At 37.4% G+C, this 20,658-nt stretch overlaps 1 protein-coding gene across 3 annotated transcripts in view; it reads right to left on the bottom strand.

The window, feature by feature from the left end:
• Positions 1–20,658, bottom strand: part of TAFA2 (TAFA chemokine like family member 2) — a 465,665-nt gene that overhangs the window by 168,893 nt on the left and 276,114 nt on the right. The window contains exon 1 of one of the 3 annotated variants that reach the window (XM_034644337.1): positions 11,853–11,884. The exons of the other annotated variants lie outside the window; for them this stretch is intronic. The gene's annotated coding sequence lies outside the window, so the exon portion shown is untranslated. Of the gene's footprint in view, positions 1–11,852; positions 11,885–20,658 lie in introns of those variants that run through there. 3 annotated transcript variants of the gene reach the window in all.

A 20,658-nucleotide genomic window follows, 5' to 3' on the forward strand; every position in this document is an offset into this window, starting at 1 on the left:
TAATAAAAATTATGTTATGTGTGTCTTATCATAGTAAAAACTAAGTAAAAAGGTAATATAGCAAGAGTCATAATGGGAATAGTTCTCCCCATCAGCTCTAGCACATATCTACATTTACTTTCTTCATGGCACTTCACAGTATTTGAAATCATAATGTTTATCGATTTACTTTATATTTTCCCTCTCTCTCCCTCCCAGAACACAAACTCTACAAGAGCAAGAATCTAGGCTTTTCTATTTCACTACTTTATCCCCAGCACTTATGATGCTTCCGGTCACAGAGTTGGTATAGAATAAGTATTCATGGCTTAAATAAATTAATAAATGGAAGAAATACTATAAATGTCCTTTTGAGTTTGGTTATCCTACATGATCGTGCACTTTTTCTTATGTCTGATAACATTTAATACCTCTATCCCTTGTAGGCAGTAGGATACTTTCAATTGTTATTTTAACTTGTGTGTAAGTCCTGTCTCTAACTAGATTCCGAATTTTGAGAAACCATATGCTAGCTCTGCTTCCCCATAAAATATCTCACCCTTGCATAGTGCCATATGGTGTACTAAGAACTTTCACATCCATGATCACATTTGATACACATGACCATGCGGCTGGCAGAAATAATTACCTGGCAGAGATGAGGAAACAAACTCAGAGAAGTTAAATGACTTGTTCAAGGTCAAAGTTAGTAAGTGGCAGAGCCAAAACTGAAAACCAGGTCTTCTAGGTCCAAGATTGTTTCCATTAAAAGAATGACAATGAAAACAATGTTATTAATGTCATATTTTCTATGCTTTAAAATGGAATGCTTTAAACTAAATCCTACTATATTTCTTTTTTGGGCTTCTAAAAAAGGTACCCTGACCATAGGTTTTTTTAAATCCTCAAAAAGATGCAAATTATCCAGGTCTGGAAATAAATTTAGTGAACTATTTACCAAAATAATACTGGGTGGAGGGAGGGAGGGCCTGTGGGGGTGGAAGGAAGGAAGGGTGAGGGAAAAGGAAGGAAGGAAGGAAGGAAGGAAGGAAGGAAGGAAGGAAGGAAGGAAGGAAATGGAATGGAAAGGAAAGGAAAGGAAAGGAAAGGAAAGGAAAGGAAAGGAAAGGAAAGGAAAGGAAGGGAGGGGAAGGAAGGAAGGAAGGAAGGAAGGAAGGAAGGAAGGAAGGAAAGAAGGAAGGCAGGCAAAAGAAAGCTGTATATAGATCTATGATGGGGCCAATTGGAGCAGTAAAGTAAGGAAGTGAAATGACGGATCAATCTCAGCCTCTAATTCACCTCCAGAAACCACCTCCAGTCCATTGGTGATATATGGAAATGTGAGCTTTGTTCTGTCATACCCTCCCATTTCTTATGAAGATCCAGGAATCCAGAACTATATATGAAATCTCTCGATTTTTAAATGCTCTCAATTAATTCCACTTTAAGAACACTCTGCATGCCAAATACAGCCCTTGAGCAGCCAGTATGTAGCTTCTGATCTAAGCCATCATTTTTCTGGGAAGGTTATAGAGCCGAAAGCACTTTCTAGTCATACGTTATATAAATTTTGTTTGACTTGAATCAGAAAAAAAACAAAACAGGAAGGGAGCATATAAAGACAAAAATAACCTTAAACCAATTAGTTACTTTCCCTGTGCTTCTTGATTATCCCTAATTTAAAGTTGTGCCTAGATTTACAGACTTCAAATGAATGGTTTTTTATCAAACAACTGAGCTTATAGGAATATTTTAAAGTCCTTTGAAGATGTTTCATTTGGAATGCATCTTAAAATTTGGTTTTCATTCCATGCAAGAATCCAGAGGCTAAAAACAGAGTATTCATTCATGCAAGGACAAGATCTGACTCTATACTTTAGCAGTGGCACATAAAGATTATAATCGGGAATGAAAGAAAGAAAAGGACCTACTGAAAAGCAGATGTCTTGAACTAGAAGTAGCAATCACAGCATCTGCACTTTGGCATCGGGTAGAAAACACTGGAGGAAAACAATAAAGCACAAGGTATAAAAATACCAAAGAAGTCAGCTGGTTCTTTTCAGCTGGTAGGAACAAAAACTACAGAGTACAAAAGGATATTTAGAAGATTTTGGTAAAAATGTGAAGCCTTAAATAGCTTATGGTTCACACAAGCTGGAAAATAGAGGCCAAGGAAGTAAATGGAAAATAAAGTGGCTGTACTTAGTTTCCTTCCTAGTCTAAGCCTCAAGGGACAATTCAGAACTATCTCAAATTCAGACTCTTTCACCAGAATCAGTAACATTGATACCATCTTTCAGATGCCAAAGCCATTTCAGTTTATTACATACAGCTTTCCAGAAAACACCTTAAAATTCTATCTAATGTAGTTACGCTTGTCAACTTTCTATTCTACATGAAAACACAGAAAGAATGCAGGATTTTCAGTAGAAGTACTTAGATTCAAGCGTTGGTCACCAGCTACTGTTAGGTAGGTGATTTCTGGAGTCATTTTAATCTCTTTGAGCCTCAGTTGCCTTTTTTGTTAAATGAAGGTAATAATACTTGCCTTAACTACCTCATTCAGTTGCTGTGACGATCAAAAGAGATAACCTATGTGAAAGTGCCTTACAACCTAAATATGTTATCCAAAGGGTAAAAAAAGGTTTATCATCCACTGAAAACTACAACTTCACCCACCATTCAACAAATATTTTTAAGCATTCACTAACTATTTATTTCACATCTATAGCTGTGAAAACGATAGGCAAGATCTTTGCACACACGGAGCCTATGCTCTGACTAAAGTTGTAAATTCTTAATTTAAGGTTTGACAATAACATAGTAAACACAATAATTCATCCTTCAGCTAATAAAGGATTATAAATAAGTTTATGATAATGCATTGCTTGTTTTCCATTAATTTTCATGAAGAAAAGAACATAATAGCCTATCTTAATTAAATTCAGACAGACACAGCCTAAAATCACATAGTCAAAGTACTGTTTACTATACATGCGTCATCAGTACATAGTAATTATTAAGCAGTCAGCACAGACACACTTGCTATCAGAAAAACTTAAGGGAAATGCAGCTGCCTACTCAAAATTTGGCTTGGGGAAATACTATATATTCATCTAAAATAGCTATTATTAAATGCTTATTTTATGCAAGGCCCTATGGGGGGCATTGTAAGTGATACCAAGATCAGCAAGCCCCAATGCCTTCCATCCTTCGAAGACTCATAATAGAGCAGAAATGAGATTTGTAAGATCGTGTAAGTAGAGAATGATGCATGGAAGGATTATAATGGTTTAGAGAGTACACCCAACTTGGGGGTCAAAGGTTCATTCAGAAAAATTTGACAAATAAAACTAAGTGCCAGACCAGTAGCCAACATTTTGAGTTAGATTCTGATTATGTGCTCACCCAAGTCTGGTATATGAACCAAAGCAAATTATTTCAAGGCAGTTTTCCTATTTAAAAAAAATAAAATGACAAAACACTACTACCTTTCTTGCCTTCTCAAATCCTTTTGAAAAAAAACTCAGGATAGAATAAACAGATTTAACTGAATATCAGTTACTCTACAATTTTGGTAATTACATTAGACGATATATGTGAAGCACCCTCACTCCTTCTGACACTAGAATGTCCTCAATGTGTATTAAGCCTGGCTCCGAAGTAGGAAATAATTGGACTAAACCTTGAAATATGGGTAAGAGTTTAATAAGCAGAGATAAGAATGGCACACCAAATCAAGGGAACAGTCCGGGGAAAGACATGTGACTGGAAACATGCAAGGAGTAGGTAAGGCAAGCAGTCTCATTTGGCTTCACCCCAAAGTCTACAGAATGGAGTAGTAATAAGAATTAAATCTCAAGCAATCTATTCCAAAAATAAGGAAACCAAGAATGGTGGAGTGACTCTCTCAATAGGGACACACCCAGAAGGGGTAGCTTTAGGACCCACATCCAGCACCTGACTATAAGGTCCTTGTTCCTTCTACCTGATCACCTAAAGCAATGGTAGTGGACATGTTATGCACCAGATGAAGAGCATAGAAAGAGTTTCTGGCTTTCCCATTAGTGCCAGTTTGCACAAAGGAGGAACAACGACACGATGCCAGGGCGAAGGGCAGCACTGCTCCTTCCCCCCTCTTCTTTAGTTCTATGCCAAGCACTGTATAATAATAACCACATTCACAAGCCCCTGACACCACCTGCTGACGCCACCACTGTACAAACACCAAGTGAAGATGGTAACACAATTAAGTGTTCACGTACTGGGGGGCATTTCCCAATTTGTGAATTACGTGGGAAGCGAGTGCCTTCTGCCTAGTTCACCTTCGCTGTTCACCTGATTCTGGATTAACTCTTTCTGTCTTAAGGTATGAGGAATAAAAACTGATCACTATATTAAAGTGTATTTAAGAAGGTGATTGTATGCTGACAACTGCACAATGGCCCCTAATAATAAAGAGCAGTTTTGGATATATTGATATAAAGGATTCTTCTCTCCTTTCAGAATGTTTATTCCTATGGAAGGAAGACAGTATGTCTAGAAATACTGTCTTCACTCTTTCTTAAGACCCAATCAGAAAGGAACCTAGTAAGTACAACTCGTGGAATGCACCTAAATCCAGAAATAACCCCTATAGTTATGACAAATAATTGGTTAACATTTGCGAAAGGATATGGGTAAGGTCTTCCTTTGAAATACAAGAAAGCATTTTTCCAAAGCCAGAATCTGTCTCCCCAACTCCTTTAGGCTCAGACCTTCCTCCAGTAATTAGGCTCAACCCTAGCACCTGGAATAAGAAATTTAAGGAGATATGACCCAATACCATGGGATTCACATCACACTGGTCAATCAAACCATAGTTTTGACATTGACCAACTTGGGGCCATTGGACAAAATGAGCAAGAGCTTTCATTTCTTCAACTATGAAGCGGGTGGAAATACAGATGCCTTTTTTAAAGACTTGTGAGGACTGAATTACAATAGGGCCTCACTCATAATAAAGGCTCAACAAGAAAATATTATCTGGGGGAGCTGCCACATCTAACAAATAACTAGAAAGGTCATAGAGAAGACCAAATGGAAAAATCAGTGCCATGTTGAAATCAACTATTAACTCTTCCAAGAAGGCATCTCTGCCAGTCCCCAGCACAAGCTGGATTTGCCTCCTGCACATTAGTCACTGTTTAGTAGGGCGGTTTGGAGCACTCGGGTCTGCCTTGGCAGCTTCCTACCTGTGCAAAAGTCCTTTCTCTGTTAAACGGGGAAAGTAATTCTTCCCACGTAATACGGTTAGCCTTATTATTAAATTAGTTAAGACATAAAGCCCTTAGATTGGCACCTGACATACAGAAAACCCTTAAGTGTTAGCTATTCTGCATTATTAGTGTAGTTCACTCAATAGGCAGGGAGATGACATGATGGACCCAGAATGTCCCTAAGCCATTAAAGCCAGGAGGTATCCATGTTTCTGACAAACGGGCAGGATGCCATGAGCTCTGGCTCTAATCAGGACTCTTCCCACCAAAAGTAAACTGCAATATTAATTGCAACCTAGAGAAGAACACACCCCATGGAAAAGATCGCCCAAACTAGAAGGAAGCAATCATTGCCACATCCTCCTACAAAGAAAGCAAGCAGGCGAAGTGAGCATAACAAGTATATATAACAACTCGCATTTTTCAAAGCTTTTAAAGGATGCAGTCTTTGTTAGAAATTCAGTGAGAGACTGCACTTTAGAAGATCAAGTGGATAAAAGGACTCTTAGAATAAAAATTAGGGGCCCTAAGCAAGAATGCAGCAATCCAACACACAATGGCATGAGGCAAGAATAGTGTGAATGAATACCAAGGAGGATCAAAAGAACCGAAAGGAAGAGAATTTCACAGTGGACCAAGGTGTATTACCAAAATCTTAGTGACTACATCCGTCCGAGGAATGAATCCTGAGTTCCAGTCTAACCACTTGGGGTTGCACATAAACATGTCTTAGTCATATGGTAAATTTCAGAGTCTATTACTTATTCCAAAATGTAGATTCAGTAGGTTAAACTCCCCTGAGGTCATGGGATGCTATATACCAGAGGTGTCCACAGCAGGTCGGCCTTGACCGCTCACTGCCTGTGCGACCTTGGCAAAGTTACGTCATCTCATGCTCCCCTGGGCTCATGGGTCACCAGCTAGGAGCCGCAGCGTTATCAGCTCACACAGACAAAACATGCAGGATCATACATGACACGTAAAACACACACGCACTCTGTTGTGCCATGAGGTACTAAGTTAAAGGATGTCACCATTTGTTGTTTCTGAACCTCTAGACAAACTGGACCCCAGTGAGTACTCCAATCACTACTCTGGAGACCAGAGGGGGCAAAAGCAGATAAGTAACACTTTTTTTAGGATGTCGTGCTCTGCCCTGTTCCCCAAGAAGCAGTCCGCACAACTAGGCTTCACAAAGTTCATTCTCTCTAGATTTATTTTACCTGACAACCTGAGAACCTGGGAACGTGCTGCTTGAGAAGCCAGATGATGCCTTTGATCCTTCTGTGCCTGACACTTAACATAGCGCCGGGCACAAAGCAGGGTCTCAAAAAATAATGATCAACAAATGAATATCAAACAAGAAAAAATTATTATAAATCTAGGACTACTTGCTAAAATCAGCAGACTTTTAAATTCACTAACAAAATCATTGTCATTTTAATGGCCTTTTAATAATTTAAAGCTAAAAGCATTAGCAGCGCTTTTTAAAGTGGATTGTGTAAACCCGTATGTTGGAAATCTTGAAATGTTTAAAAATGAATATTACCACCATTTCCTTCTGTCACTTAAAGACTTTAAATTTTTTTGTCCGCCTCAAATGTTCTGAGAAGCTTTGTGCTCTCTATGCATTGGAGTGCCTAAACATAGAAAAATTATCTGCTTCCCCATCTACGACTGATTTTTTTCCATTACCAAATGAGAGGTTCTAAAGGCCCACAATGACTAGGATAAATCACTCCATTTCTTTGACTCTATTAAAGTAGATATTTTATGTCCCACTGCCACAAAGTCCAAGATGAACACCAGAAATAGCCTGTGAGTTGAAGAGTCTCATTTTAAAATGGCATCACAATTTATCCTATTTCTTACTGTACCATGAGCATTACATTATTCATTAGAAGTATTTGTTTTTTAAGCAGCATTACTCCACTTTTGCTGAGTGGAGCCTTCCCAGTGTAAGGTGGTGATTTTGAGGGATAACTTCTACAGATAAGGTCACTTTGTGGAATTCCCACCTATGTGACCCTAATGTGTTTGCATAAATATAAATTCGCTCCGTGACATTCCTGTCATGTTTGCTCAGTGAGCAAGTAATTTGCCATTCTCATTACTCCAGGTACAAGGTACCTTGTAGAAAATCAATCTTCTTTCTGCTTCATACATCACAGTTTCCCCCAGACATCCAGTGCAGTCTGACTCGAAATGAAGCTGTGAGATAGACACAAGTCTGTTTCAGCAACCGCATTGTCCAAAAGGGGCTAATGAATGTTACACCTCACTGGGAAACCCCATCTTGGGGCAGGGGAAATGTCTATATACAAAGCAAAGAGGCTGTTTCGTGCAAAGCATTTCCTATACCAGAGGGAGGAAGGTCTTAATAGTGGAACGAACAAGTAGCTACGGGGGGTTTAGTGCACAGTTTTTCAAAAATATTAATCTACCATCTCTTCAGGTCACAAATCATTTTCTCCACCTCTTGACAGGCTGAAATTTGACTTTGAAAGACAATACGTTGCAAGATCCTGACTGGCTGTAATATGTCAGGCTTCTCCCCAGGGACAGAGCCAGCTCATACCAGCAGATGAAACCATTTTCGGTGTTTTCACTGGTGCTGATTGCTGTTTTTTTCACCAGCATATCCAATTCAACATCATAGTATAAGTGCCAGTGAGGGGAAAAATACAGTGGAAATATTTTTATCTTACACCTATCTTCAAATCCATGGAAGGGGAATATGCTGGAATTTTCGTGATACATTGTGGCTCACATTTAGTGAAGAAAACCACTAATTCAAATGTCAATGAATATGAGTACCTATTATGTTCTATCATGGAAACCGTAGATAAAATAATCAACAAAAAAAACCAAGGTCCTGCTCCTCATGGAATTTATGTTCCGGGAGACAGAAAATTAATGAATACCCAGATAAACCAATGTGACAATTTCAAGTATTGATCAATGGAGAAAAAGAAAACAGAGTCATGTGATAAAGAGTGATGGGGGGGGATGGAGATTATAAAGCAATATTAGGTAAAATAATGACAAAGATATTAGTGATGATATTAGCCAAAGGAACCAGCCATGAGAAGAAAGAGGAAAAAGTATATTCTGGGAAACATAAAGGAACACAAATAGTGAAATAGAGAGAAGGCAGTGTGGCTGGAGGAGGTAAGCATGAGTACAAAGAATGGTACCGGCAACTGTTAGATCACGGGGGCCTTGTTGGTTATGATAAAGAATTTGGGTTTATTCAAAGTGAAGTGAGAAGTCATTGTCAAGTGGAAGTAGATGCTTTGAAACAACAGGGAAAATGACATGATCTGATTGACATTTTTTAGGGATCGCTTTAAAAGCATTTTTGCATGGATAAAGAGTTGTCAGAGGTAGGAGGACCCGGGTGGCTCTGTCAGTTAAACATCCGACTATTGATTTCAGCCCAGGTCATAATCTCAAGGTCATGAGATCGAGCTCCATGTTGGGCTCCACTTAAGATTCTGTCTCTCCCTCTTCTCCCACTCCTCCCCTCCCCTTTTGTCTCTCTCTCTCTCTTAAAAAAAAAAAAGAAAGAAAAGAAAAGTTGTCAGCAGTGGATGTAGTAGAAACAGAAGGAACAGTTAGGAACCTGGTGCCATGGTCCAGGTAAGTTATCATGATGGCTTGACCTAAGAAGGTATCAGTGAAGATAAACAAAAGTACGTATAGCTGTTTTCAATATATACATCTTGGGATTTATCCAAAGATTTGATGAGACGATGGTAAAAAAAATAGTGATGTCATTAGTAAGATGGAGAGGGGGTAGAAATGAATAATTGTCTCTTGGACATATTGAGACCACAGATATCCAAGATGTTAAAAGATGTTACTTATGAAATTGAGAGCACAAAACTGGAGCTTAGGGAGAGGTAAATTCTAGGGCATATAGGTCCTACTTAATACCAAGTAACCAGATGAGTTCTGGTTACCCAGAATAGGATTACAAATAAAATATAGGGCACTAGTTAAATTTGAGTTTCAGATACAATGAATAATTTATGAGTATAATGATTCATTAGTATAAGTATGTCTCGAACAGTATATCTCAAATATTGCATGGAACACAGTTATACTAAAGCATATCCCTATAGTTTATGGGATGGCAGGATGGTTAAGTGGATGGATAGATGGATAGATAGACAGACAGACAGAAGGATAGTTAGATAGACAGGGTGTGTATTACATGGGAAAAACTTACACTAAAAAAAAGTTACCTGAAATTCAAATTTAACTGGGCCTCCTATATTTTTATTTGCTAAATATCAACTACATAGTTGCTAAATGTGGCACCCCTAATGCAGGATGAGAGTGTACATATAGAAGACCAAGCCCCGGTGTACTCTGAACTTGACAGGTGGATCAGAGGAAGAAGAGTTTATGTAGTGTTTGTAAGGAGGCTTAGAGGAGGGGTCAATAAGGAGAGTGTGAGTCTAGAATTTTGACTGTTGCTCAGGAGTTGAATAACATGGACCCAGCTAGTAACCATGACCTATGGCAGCATGGAAGCAAGCCTGGGTGACCTTGCAAACTGTAGCTACAGCGTACTGGAGGAACAAAAGACCCCCTGCAGTGGGATGAAGAGATGAAGAAATGGCAACAGTAAATACAGGAGGAGGGTAGTAACAATGGGGTGACACAGGGTTGGGGAGATACAGGAGAATGTGTGTAGGTTGACGGGAATGATCTGCTGGCAGCGAGAAGTGAATGATTCAGAGGGGAGACGGGGAAATGGTGGGACCAAAGCCCTTGACAGGAAACAAGATCCCAACCGTGATGGATAGGCTGACTTTTAGCAGTAGTAGAAACAATTCTTCCATTTTAACAGAAAAAAGACAGCATATTTTTGTGTGGGTTCTGTTGGTTTCGAATTTTATAAAATCACTCCATTTATAAACATGTACACAAAAATATCTCATGTAAAATAAATTTTCTACATTTTAGTTTGTCCAAAATTATCCAGCTATTATGTATTCATATAAACAGAGACATACTCAAAATAAGTTGCATGTTTCAAGATGTTTTGATAGCTAAATGAATTACTCTTAGATAGTTGTTTAGGAAAAAAAGTGTTCACTTTTACTTTCCCGTGGCTGCCTTTATTTTTCATGAATATGGGAAGTATAAAATAGCCTCTAAACTGTTGTAACATCAAAACTGAAATTTTTCTAAATGGAAACCAGAAATTCCTAAATAACATTTCCCATAACAACTGCACCATACCATACATCATTAAATAGAAAAGTTTTGCTAATACAAAGTGAAAGCAAAGACTGCCAAGCTCCAGAGAAACAAAGGTCAGTTGCTGTGGGAACCATACTTTGGACTTCCTGACCTTTGCATGTGTTGCATTAATGTGGATATTTGCATTGGATCTCCTCCAAAATAAAAATCAGGTATTCAGTGATATAGCTATAAATGCAGCCCAGCAGCAAAGAGACAGTGTGGCACTTTGAGAAGCACAAAGAGAAACAGTAAAGACATTTAAAAACTAGATATAATAATACTTCTAGAACATTTCTCTAAGTATCGTGCAGTCATTTGTCAGTTACCTGAGTTACTAATGATATTTGTAAATGAACATGATTATTTGCCTGTAACACTTCATGTTCTTATTAACAAAAGAGTGATAGACTGGCAACAAAATTCCCTGATTTATTAAAGTTTCAGAATAAGGACTGTCTGCATGGTTTCTGTTATTTTTAACACAAAGCTCACAGCTAAAACAATCCTGTATTCTTTTGAATATTTAAAGGAATGTGTCTCTTATCCATATCCTGCATTTGAAGTCAAATTGATACTACTTTTAGAACTGATAAAATATGGGTACAGAAAAAAATCCCAATCATTAAACCAACTAACATGTGGTTACCTATTGATAACATTTTCCAAATAAACAGGCCTCTTTCTTGGCATGTTTACTACAATTTAAAATTTCCACCTTCACTATCTTTGGAGAGAATTTATCTTAGTTTCCCTGTATGAACACAAGGAGCATAGACAGTGCAAAATCTAAGCTCCATAAAGACAGATGCCTTATATGCACTGTATTTGCAACTTCTGTTATCCAAAAGGCAGGCAATAAAGATGGATGGATGGATGGACGGATGGATGGATGGATGGATGGATGGCCAGCCCGCCAGAGGATTATGGGGAGGGGAAATTATGAATTTAGTGAGATAGAAAGATATCATAAATATATTTTTTAATCAGAGAAGAAAAATAAGACATATCAGAGATTCTCAATGACTTGGTACCATCCTTAAAGCAACAAGTTAGTGACAAATATTTTCATTCCATACTTGCCCTCCTGTAATCTACTTATTCACACACTTGAAAAATAAAACGGGCCTCATAAAAATTAACCCAATGACTTTCTAGGCTCTTGTGGCTAGATTTTTACTTCAGCTTCATTGAGATATAATTGATACATAACACTGCACAAGCTAAAGTGTACAATGTGATGATCCGACATATAAATATCGAGTTTTGCTAATACAAATCCAAAGCAAATACTGAGAATATTGAGACATGATTACCACAATAAGGTTAGTTAACACACCTACCATTTCATATAATTACCTTTTCTCATGTGTGTGGTGAGAACATTGAAGATTTACTCTCTTAGCATTTTTCAAAAAAGTAATGCAGTATTGTTAACTATATCACTATGCTATACATGACATCCCTGACCTTATGTTACACAACAGGAAATTTGTACACTTTGACCAGCATCTCCTCATTTCCCCCACCCTCAGCTCCAGGAAACCACCAGTTCACTCTGTTTCTTTGACTTCCACTTTTTTAGATTCCATATCTAAGTGAGATCACAGACTATTTGTTTTTCTCTGTCTGACTTATTTCACTTAGCATAATGCCCTCAGAGTTCACCCATGTTGTCACAAAAGGCAGGATTTCCTTCTTTTTATGGCTGAATAATATTTCATTGCATATTATTCATTATATACAATAGATCTTTATCCATTCTTTATTCATTCATCCATTGACAGACACTTATGTTGTTTCCCTTTCCTGGCTATTTCAAATAAATGCTACAACACATTTAAGCCCTGATGCTTGGAATTTTCTCAAGGGTTCCAAAGCCATCTCAAATACAGTACAGTAGAGAATAAGAGAGGAAATTACAAAGGCCAATATCCCCAGAATGACAACCATGCTTATTTTAAATAACTCCAACAGTTCAGATATTTAACAGGTCATACTTCTAAATCATAAATTGAGGTAACCCCTTCATTAAAAAGAAAAAAAAACTTTTCAGAGGCTGGGACTGTGTTATTCTCAACTCTGTATTCTAGAAGTTCTCCAGGGCACTATCATATACTAGGTACTTAATACATGTGCGTACTGGATGAATGAGTGAATGAAAGCTTGCATGCCCAGGCACTCTAGTGAGAAGTGGAATGTAACCTGGGAACTAATGTATTAAAAAACAGTTTATGCAAATTCCTCAGGTGTTTAGTTTTATGAAGAAGTTACCCACCCCCCAAAAAAGGATTGTCTCGTAAATAAGGATTTCTTAAGACATAAGATCACAAATCCAAGCAGCAATTAGAGAAAGGGGAGACAGAGGAGGGGGAAAGGGGAGGGGAGAGAGAGAAGGGAGAGAGGGAGGAAAAATGGGAGGAAAAGGAAGGGCCAAAGGGAGGGGAGGTAAGATATATAACTCAAATTTTGGTGGGTCAAGATGATGGTGCCTAAAATCTATGTTCACAGAGGACGCAATTGGGTACCAGTTTTTTATTTTACTTTTCTCTTCTTTTTATAGCAATTAAAGCCTTAAACTTGGCCAAAGACAAGTATGAAGTGCATAAGGAAAGTAATGACTCTGGGGTTGAGGGTTAATAAAATTCTGGAAAGAAAAAAATTAAAAATGGCAGTCAAAAACACAAACTAAGCCAAGATCTAATTATATTATATTTTCGTGAATGTAAAAAACATTATGAAATATTTAATAATCTACCAAACTCTATGTTTTTCATCTGCCCAGGGAACCCAAAGACTTGCATACAATTATCTCTTCAGTTAAACACACAGCACTTGACAAGTACTCAGATTCACATTCACATCATTGTTCCTGATATCACCAGGCCACTTCAAATGCTGGAAGCTCTTCCCTTGACAATCTCTGTGCTTAGAGAGGTTTCAGTTCTCAGGGATTCAATCTGCTTGTTTTAATTAGTACTTCTGCACTATTTGCCTATACCTTACAGGTGAGCCCTTTGGCAGAGAATTTAATTTTCTTTATTCTTATTTTGCCAGCATTTCTAAAATTGAATGAAGAAAGAGAAAGGGCTCAGCAGGCGTTGAACAACATGACGCCCTGTCAACCGAAATGTTAAACAGATATTCTGACTTCTGAAAGACCCCAGAACACAAGCTAAGCTTTCCAAGAGAAATGTAGCTGTTTGTATTATCTATGTTCTTTTCTTTTGTTTGCCATCAAGATAGTTGTGATTTAACCAGCAAATGGAGGATATTGATAGAAATTTCTTAGAACAGGGTAACCTAGATAGTACTCTACTGTCAGTCAAGAGGATCCCAATAATAACTGATTTCACGGGATACTACTTTTCTATACTATTTGGTACATAAAAAATAGGTAATATGTATAGTTAGAAAGCATGATAAAATAAATGTGGACCACCACCTGCTAAACACATCACTAATTTAAGAACAAAAACATTACCACCATTCTTAAAACTAAGTATTTTGTGTTCCCTCCCAGCTCTCTCCTGCTTCTCTTTATCTAAAACTAACCAGTAACTTTCCTTTTTTAAAAAATAATTTCAGCACACATGTATGTATCCTTTACCAATATATTATTTCAATTTGCTTGGTCTGAGCTTTGTAAATATAGTATCATACTGTGTGTAATCTCCTTAAACTTGCTTTATTCACTCAACATTACATTTTAAAAGATATGTTTGTGTTGTTGCATCCAACTGGTAGTACATTCATTTTCACAGTTGTATGAGCCCTTGTGTGGTTTTAGCACAATGCATTCATCCATTTCTTGTCAATGGGCATTTGGTTTGTTTGTAGTTTATTTTTTTTGTCATTGTAAATACAACTAGAAATAATCTTATACATGTCTCCTGGTTCATTCATTAAGACTTTCTCTAGGATGTATACATGAGAAAGAAATTGGTGGTCAAAGGGAACATATTTAACTTTACGAGATAATACTAAGTCATTTTTCAAAATGGCTGCCCAAATTTACATCACCTCTAGCAGTACTGTGTGAGTTTCCATTACTCTACACATTTGCAAACGTTTGATATAGGAAAGCTTCTATATTTTTGACATTGTAGTGGGTATAAAATGGTATCCATTTTTGGTCTTAATTTACATTTCCCCAATTATAACTAAAGGCAAATGTCTTTTTTTTAAATTAAGATATAAGTGATATGTAACATTAGCCAATGTCTATTCCTATGACTTCATGACTTTGATATCCATTAGTTTCTGAACAATAAATGGATTTTCAAGTGAGCAGTTAATATCATCCCTTTGTTTCCATCACCAAGGCTCTAAGATTACATCAAGTTTTTCATTGAATTAGCCACCCAGTACTGAATTTTGAGTTGTGGATGTGATTACCAGGTACTAATCTACTTTTAACAAGTATGATAGATTTTTTTTTTAAAGAGCTGCTGATCACTTTTCCATGATCTTCATAAAATATATGCCTACATATGTCTACTTAACTGATCCTTTTTCCCTGGTAGTGTTTTCTAAGTAGAATGATTCTAATGCTGAACTTGCTTCCACCTTTGTAAATGAAAAACATTCTCTAAGTTGTTGGGTTTTTCCTTTTTAAGATTTTATTTATTTATTTGTCAGAGAAAGAGAGAGAGAGTGCACACAAGCAGGGGGAGTGGCAGGCCAAGGGAGAAGCAGGCTCCCGGTTGAGCAAGGAACCCAATGCGGGACTCAATCCCAGGACCCTGGGATCATGACCTGAGCCAAAGGCAGACACTTAACTGACTGAGCCACCCAGGCGTCCCCATTCTCTAAGTTTTATTAACACTTGCTAACTGTGGGGAAAAAAAAAAACATATAGAACGCCTAGAGGAGAAAAAAGACACAATGTGATTATAGTGAAAAATACCTTGATTTCCTCAAGAGGCTGTTGGAAGAAAGCACATGTACTTGGCCAATAAAAATTAATTATTTTTCTCAGTTAAGATTGGAAAAAACTGAATGGGATTTAAAGTTGAATTGAAGGTACAGTTCTGAACATTTTAGATCCACACAACTCTGTTACATTATGTCTCCCACAGCATCCAGAGACAATTTCAGATTGTTAGACCATGTCAGTTAAAGATGATGATTATACAGCTATACAATCTGCCACAGGTCTGCCCTGATATCATTTCTGAGAATGGGTTCTGTTTCTTTGAATATTTTTATGCATAGACATCACATGTTCCTTATTTACTGCACATGACTAGGATAGCAGTACAATTTCTATCAAATATACTTTTAGGACTTTTACAGCACCTGGCTATGGCTGGGGGGAGCACTTCGAGCTCTGCAAATCTGCCAGATAAACTCCTTAAAATGCAACCTATTGATTTAACCATGGGGCATTCACATTAAAGAACCTATGTTTTTCTGGTATGGTAGTATAAGAATGATCCAGCCTCTTAGCAACCTATTAAATCTATGTTGACTGCAAAATAATTCAATCTAAGAAGTCTAGTTAAACTATAGAACTTGGGAAACATAGAATGTCAACTTTACAATTTAAAAGTGACCAATTGTCACAACCTTAAAATAAGATATCAATACTATGACTACTTTCTATTTGCCCAGCCAGTTCAAAGCTGGACATGGCACACGATCGATGCTCAGTTCATGAAAGAGCACAGAAACCACCTCCTGTGCTTCCATTAACTCTGCTGTCCTCATTTTCTGGAGTGCTCCTCCTTTTGGAAACATTTCTCCCTCTTCTGGGACTGAAGAATCCAAAACCCTCATACTCTTGGTTCTCCTACTACCTTACTGGGCTCTCATTCTCAGGATACTTTGCTAATATTTGCTATTTTGGATAACCTCTGAATGGCTATTAAAGTGCCAGACCCTTCTTCTCTGTCTACAATTTCTCCCCAGATGATCTCCTCCAGTGCCACAGCTTTAATAAGAATGCTCTGTTCATTCACAAAATTTCCCTCCTACCCTGACATCTTACCTGAGCCAGATTTTCACGTTCAACTGAGAATTTCACATCCCCAATTAGATGGCTAATAGACATCACAAACTTATTGAGTTATGCATCTCCATCCTTCTCCCCAACATACTATTCCTCTCCCATTCTCCATTGTATCACCATCCAGCCAACAAAAATATTCAGAAGTCACCTATGATTCCTCTTTCCCTCACCCCCATTTCCAACATTTCAGCACAAATGCTCAACATCTTAAATACAAATTAAACCCATCCATTTTTTTCCACCTGCATTCTTTCCCAAGTCTGGTCTTCACTACCCACATTGGCCTCCTATCTGATCTCCCTGCTTCTACCCTTCCATCACAGAACTTTTTCTCCTAATAACATACAGAGCCATCATTTTCTTTTTATACATGCAAATCTTACCACTGCCCACTTAAAATTTTCCAATGTACTGTTTGCTAGTCAGAATAAAATCTCAACTCTTTACCATGACCCACTCACCTCCTTTCTAAAAATGCCCAAATTTTCAAGTTCTTTACAATGCCTGCAAGTCCCTCTCGTTCTTCAGATTTCTGTTCAAAGCCTTCAAGGAGGCTTTCCTGACTATCACATATAGCTTAGCACCCAACTGATTACCATTCAGTGAACATTACTATCAGTAATAATGTATTTGTATGTTTTCTGACTCCTACTACTAGCATCTAAGTACCATCTAAAGAACCTTTTGTCTTGCTCACCATGGTGTTCCAAGCTACTTGGTCTAGAACAGTGACTGGCTCATAGTAGACACTAATAAATAATTTTAAAATAAATTTAATAAATCCTCTCTTCCTGAGACCCAATAGCCATCATGCCAAAAAAAGTCCCTGAGTTATTTTCATTTTCATGTCAAATTTAATAGTCTTGGAGAAATTGCTTGATTTGCATGCTACTCTCTAATTTTAAGAAACACTCATTTAAAATGTCTACAGTTTATCTGCATGTCAGTTATTACGTGTTGAGTCAAAAATGCAACCGCACTCATGAAGTCAAAAACTTCACTTTTATATTTACTTCTGAGGAACTTCAAGAGCAAAAGCTCTTCTCTACAAAGTCAAGTGTAATTTACACTCATTAAATTCTCTGCCTTTCAGACAATGAAATAATAATAGCCTAAGTGATCTGAGAAAAATGCTCAGCTTTTGGCAATCCTGCTATTTTTTCCAAGATCCATCATCAAATTACTAAAGATTCTGTAACTTCAAAGCTATGCTTTTGGAACACAAAAAACTGACGCAACAGCATAGAAGTTAGAAGTAGAAACCTCAAAGCATCCTTCCATATCAACTATATTATTAATAAGGTAAAGAACAACATAAATTTAAGCATCAATGCACTCTAGCAATTAATGGTGATGTTCTAAGGATAGAACACCCACAAAGAGGCCCCTGGCTTTCTAGCCACCATACCAGGTGAAAGGTAAACAATCTCCAGTATAAACATTTGGACATTTGGATAAAAAATACTACCAGTTTTTTCTCAATGGGACAAACTCCCTCCAAAACTCAAGTATTGAAGAGGCAGAGTAGAAGGCTAGGAGTATAGGGAGGTTTTAGATTAAGTTCAAAATTTGGCTCTGCCTCCTACTAGTTTGTACTTCAGCATATTACGTGTCTTCCCATCATCGAATATTCACTGAGCACCTACTCTCCCAGGGACTATACTAGGTGCTGGGCTATAAAAACAAGCTCTTGCAGTAATTTAGAGACTTAGTCGAGAACCTTAGTTTTCCAAGATAAAGTGAGAATAATACTAGTCCCATTGATGATCAACCAAGATAAACTAGGCAACATACTTAACGCAAAGAAAATGCTTCAATAACTAACTTACTATTTTTATAATTTTCAACCAGATTACATTAACCCATGGGCTATGTGATTCCTCCTAGCCACTGACAGTATATATCTGAAATGAAAATGTAGACTGATTCAATTCCATTGGCAAGAATCACACTATAACTATTGGCCTGGGCATGAAATGAATAAGACGAAAAACCAGTTATAATGATATGTTTTCAGTATGCTTAAACAGTAACTGAATCAATGTTTCATTGAATTCATCTTTGATTCATTGAAAAAGTACAAAAATTCACCATGTTGATTTTGTTTACCAAACAACATATTTTTTAATGTAATACCTTTAACAAGTTTCCATTAAAACATAGGTGCTAAAGGGGCGCCTGGGTGGCACAGCGCTTAAGCGTCTGCCTTCAGCTCAGGGTGCGATCCCGGCGTTATGGGATTGAGCCCCACATCAGGCTCCTCCGCTATGAGCCTGCTTCTTCCTCTCCCACTCCCCCTGCTTGTATTCTGTCTCTATCTCTGTCGAATAAATAAATAAAATATGTGCTAAAAAGAAGTCAGAGGAAATTATACATTTAGGACCCACTGGCCATTCAAGAGTTTGGGGTGTTTTGTTTTCATTTTTTGGTTCTCCATTTCATAACAATTAATTAGTTAAATATAGGAATATAGCCTAGAAGTACTATTCTGCTTCACAGAGAATTACTGTACCTAATTCAGCAGTACGTGAGACTTCTACAGTGAAATAAAACTATTTTATGACCATCTTAAAAAGGTAGCCTCTCATCTTCTCATAAAGTAAGAGATCATATTGTTCTTCAAAAGCCTAAGCCATTGCTAAGCCTTCTAATAAGTGTGCTAATTACGTGAAATTACATGAGAAGTGCCAGAAATGAAAAAGCAATAAATTGTCAATTCTTTTGAAACTATACTTTAATAACCCAATGTTACCATTACCTTAGTATCAAGACACCAATTTGGAGTAATAAATAGCTATAATAACAATGATACAAATTAAAGAAAATAAATCCTTAGCTTAACCTCTCAAAAGGTAATACGGTCTTAATATTATTTCAATGAGGATCAAGTTTGATATTGTACATACATGAATATGTAAACCACAAAGTGCTAAATAAATGTACAGAATCAGTATCACCAGGAGTCCTCAGTATCACCAGACACTTCACTGTTATGTATATTAAAGACTGTGGAGGTCTCCAGGAAAATTTTCTTTATATCAAATTAGTACAAAATGAGATTTTAATTAGAAAAAGGGCTTTCTGTCTTCCTCACTTATGAAAGCAAAGAATAATGCAGAATTCCTTTTTCATATACAGGGGATAATAGCTTTTTGAAAATTACCAAAAGGCAAATACTCATTTTATTAAGCCCCTGAACAAAATGCCTCTGACATCTATCTATTGCCATCAGGCACGCAGACACACTCTCTCACACACAGGCCCCAGATCTCTCTCTTTTGCAATGCTTTATCAATTCATCTGAGACTACATGGAGAAAGCCTAAGTTCAGTAGCCATGTTCTTAACATCCACTTTACTACTTTTAATCTTCCTGTTAAAAAAGAAAGTCTACTACCTGATTCAGAGTAACTGCAGATGAAATTGGTTTTTGATAAGTTGTCAAGAAAAAGTATAACTATTCTAAACACTGAATTTTTACTTGGAAAATACAGACGAATCACCTATATTCTACCACATGGGAAAATATCACTGCCTGCAAGTTATGAGGATGCCATAAACTCAACTACAACGACATGGATTCTAAGGATTTTGAGTGTCAAGCCCAGTGATATATGGAACTAGGATGTCCCAGGACTTCAAGGCGGCCAAGAATCATCAGCCCAGACACCCAAAATATGACACCAAATGATAGTCCACTGAGGACACTATCATTAAAGAACATCAATCTATTCCACGTAAATTTAGAGAAATCTCTTTACAGAGCAACATAAACATAGTTTTGTGTGTATGTGAGAACGAGGGAGAACTGGATAATATCTCATGGTCTTTCCCCTCCTTTTATTTCACTGTATCATCAGAATGCTGCCTTCTTTGCAAATCTAAGCCAAACTGATAATAACTGTTCCCCAAAGTCATTTTACTCTCAGGCCTGAAGTGTAATTTTGAATCGTGGAGTGATCCAACAGTACAATTTCAGGAAGCAAGTTTTGCATGAAGGAGCCTGCGTTTCACTGTCAGAGAGTTACCAGACATGACAATTTGTAATCCCATGGACACAAGAAAGGACGTCCACATGTCAGGAAATCTGGAGAGAAAGGCGTCCAAGGCCCTGCACAGGATAAGGAGTCAGTCACAAATTTGTAAACTATAA

The sequence above is a fragment of the Ailuropoda melanoleuca genome, chromosome 15, assembly GCF_002007445.2.
Source record: "Ailuropoda melanoleuca isolate Jingjing chromosome 15, ASM200744v2, whole genome shotgun sequence".
In the NCBI taxonomy this organism is placed as follows: Eukaryota; Metazoa; Chordata; class Mammalia; order Carnivora; family Ursidae; genus Ailuropoda; species Ailuropoda melanoleuca.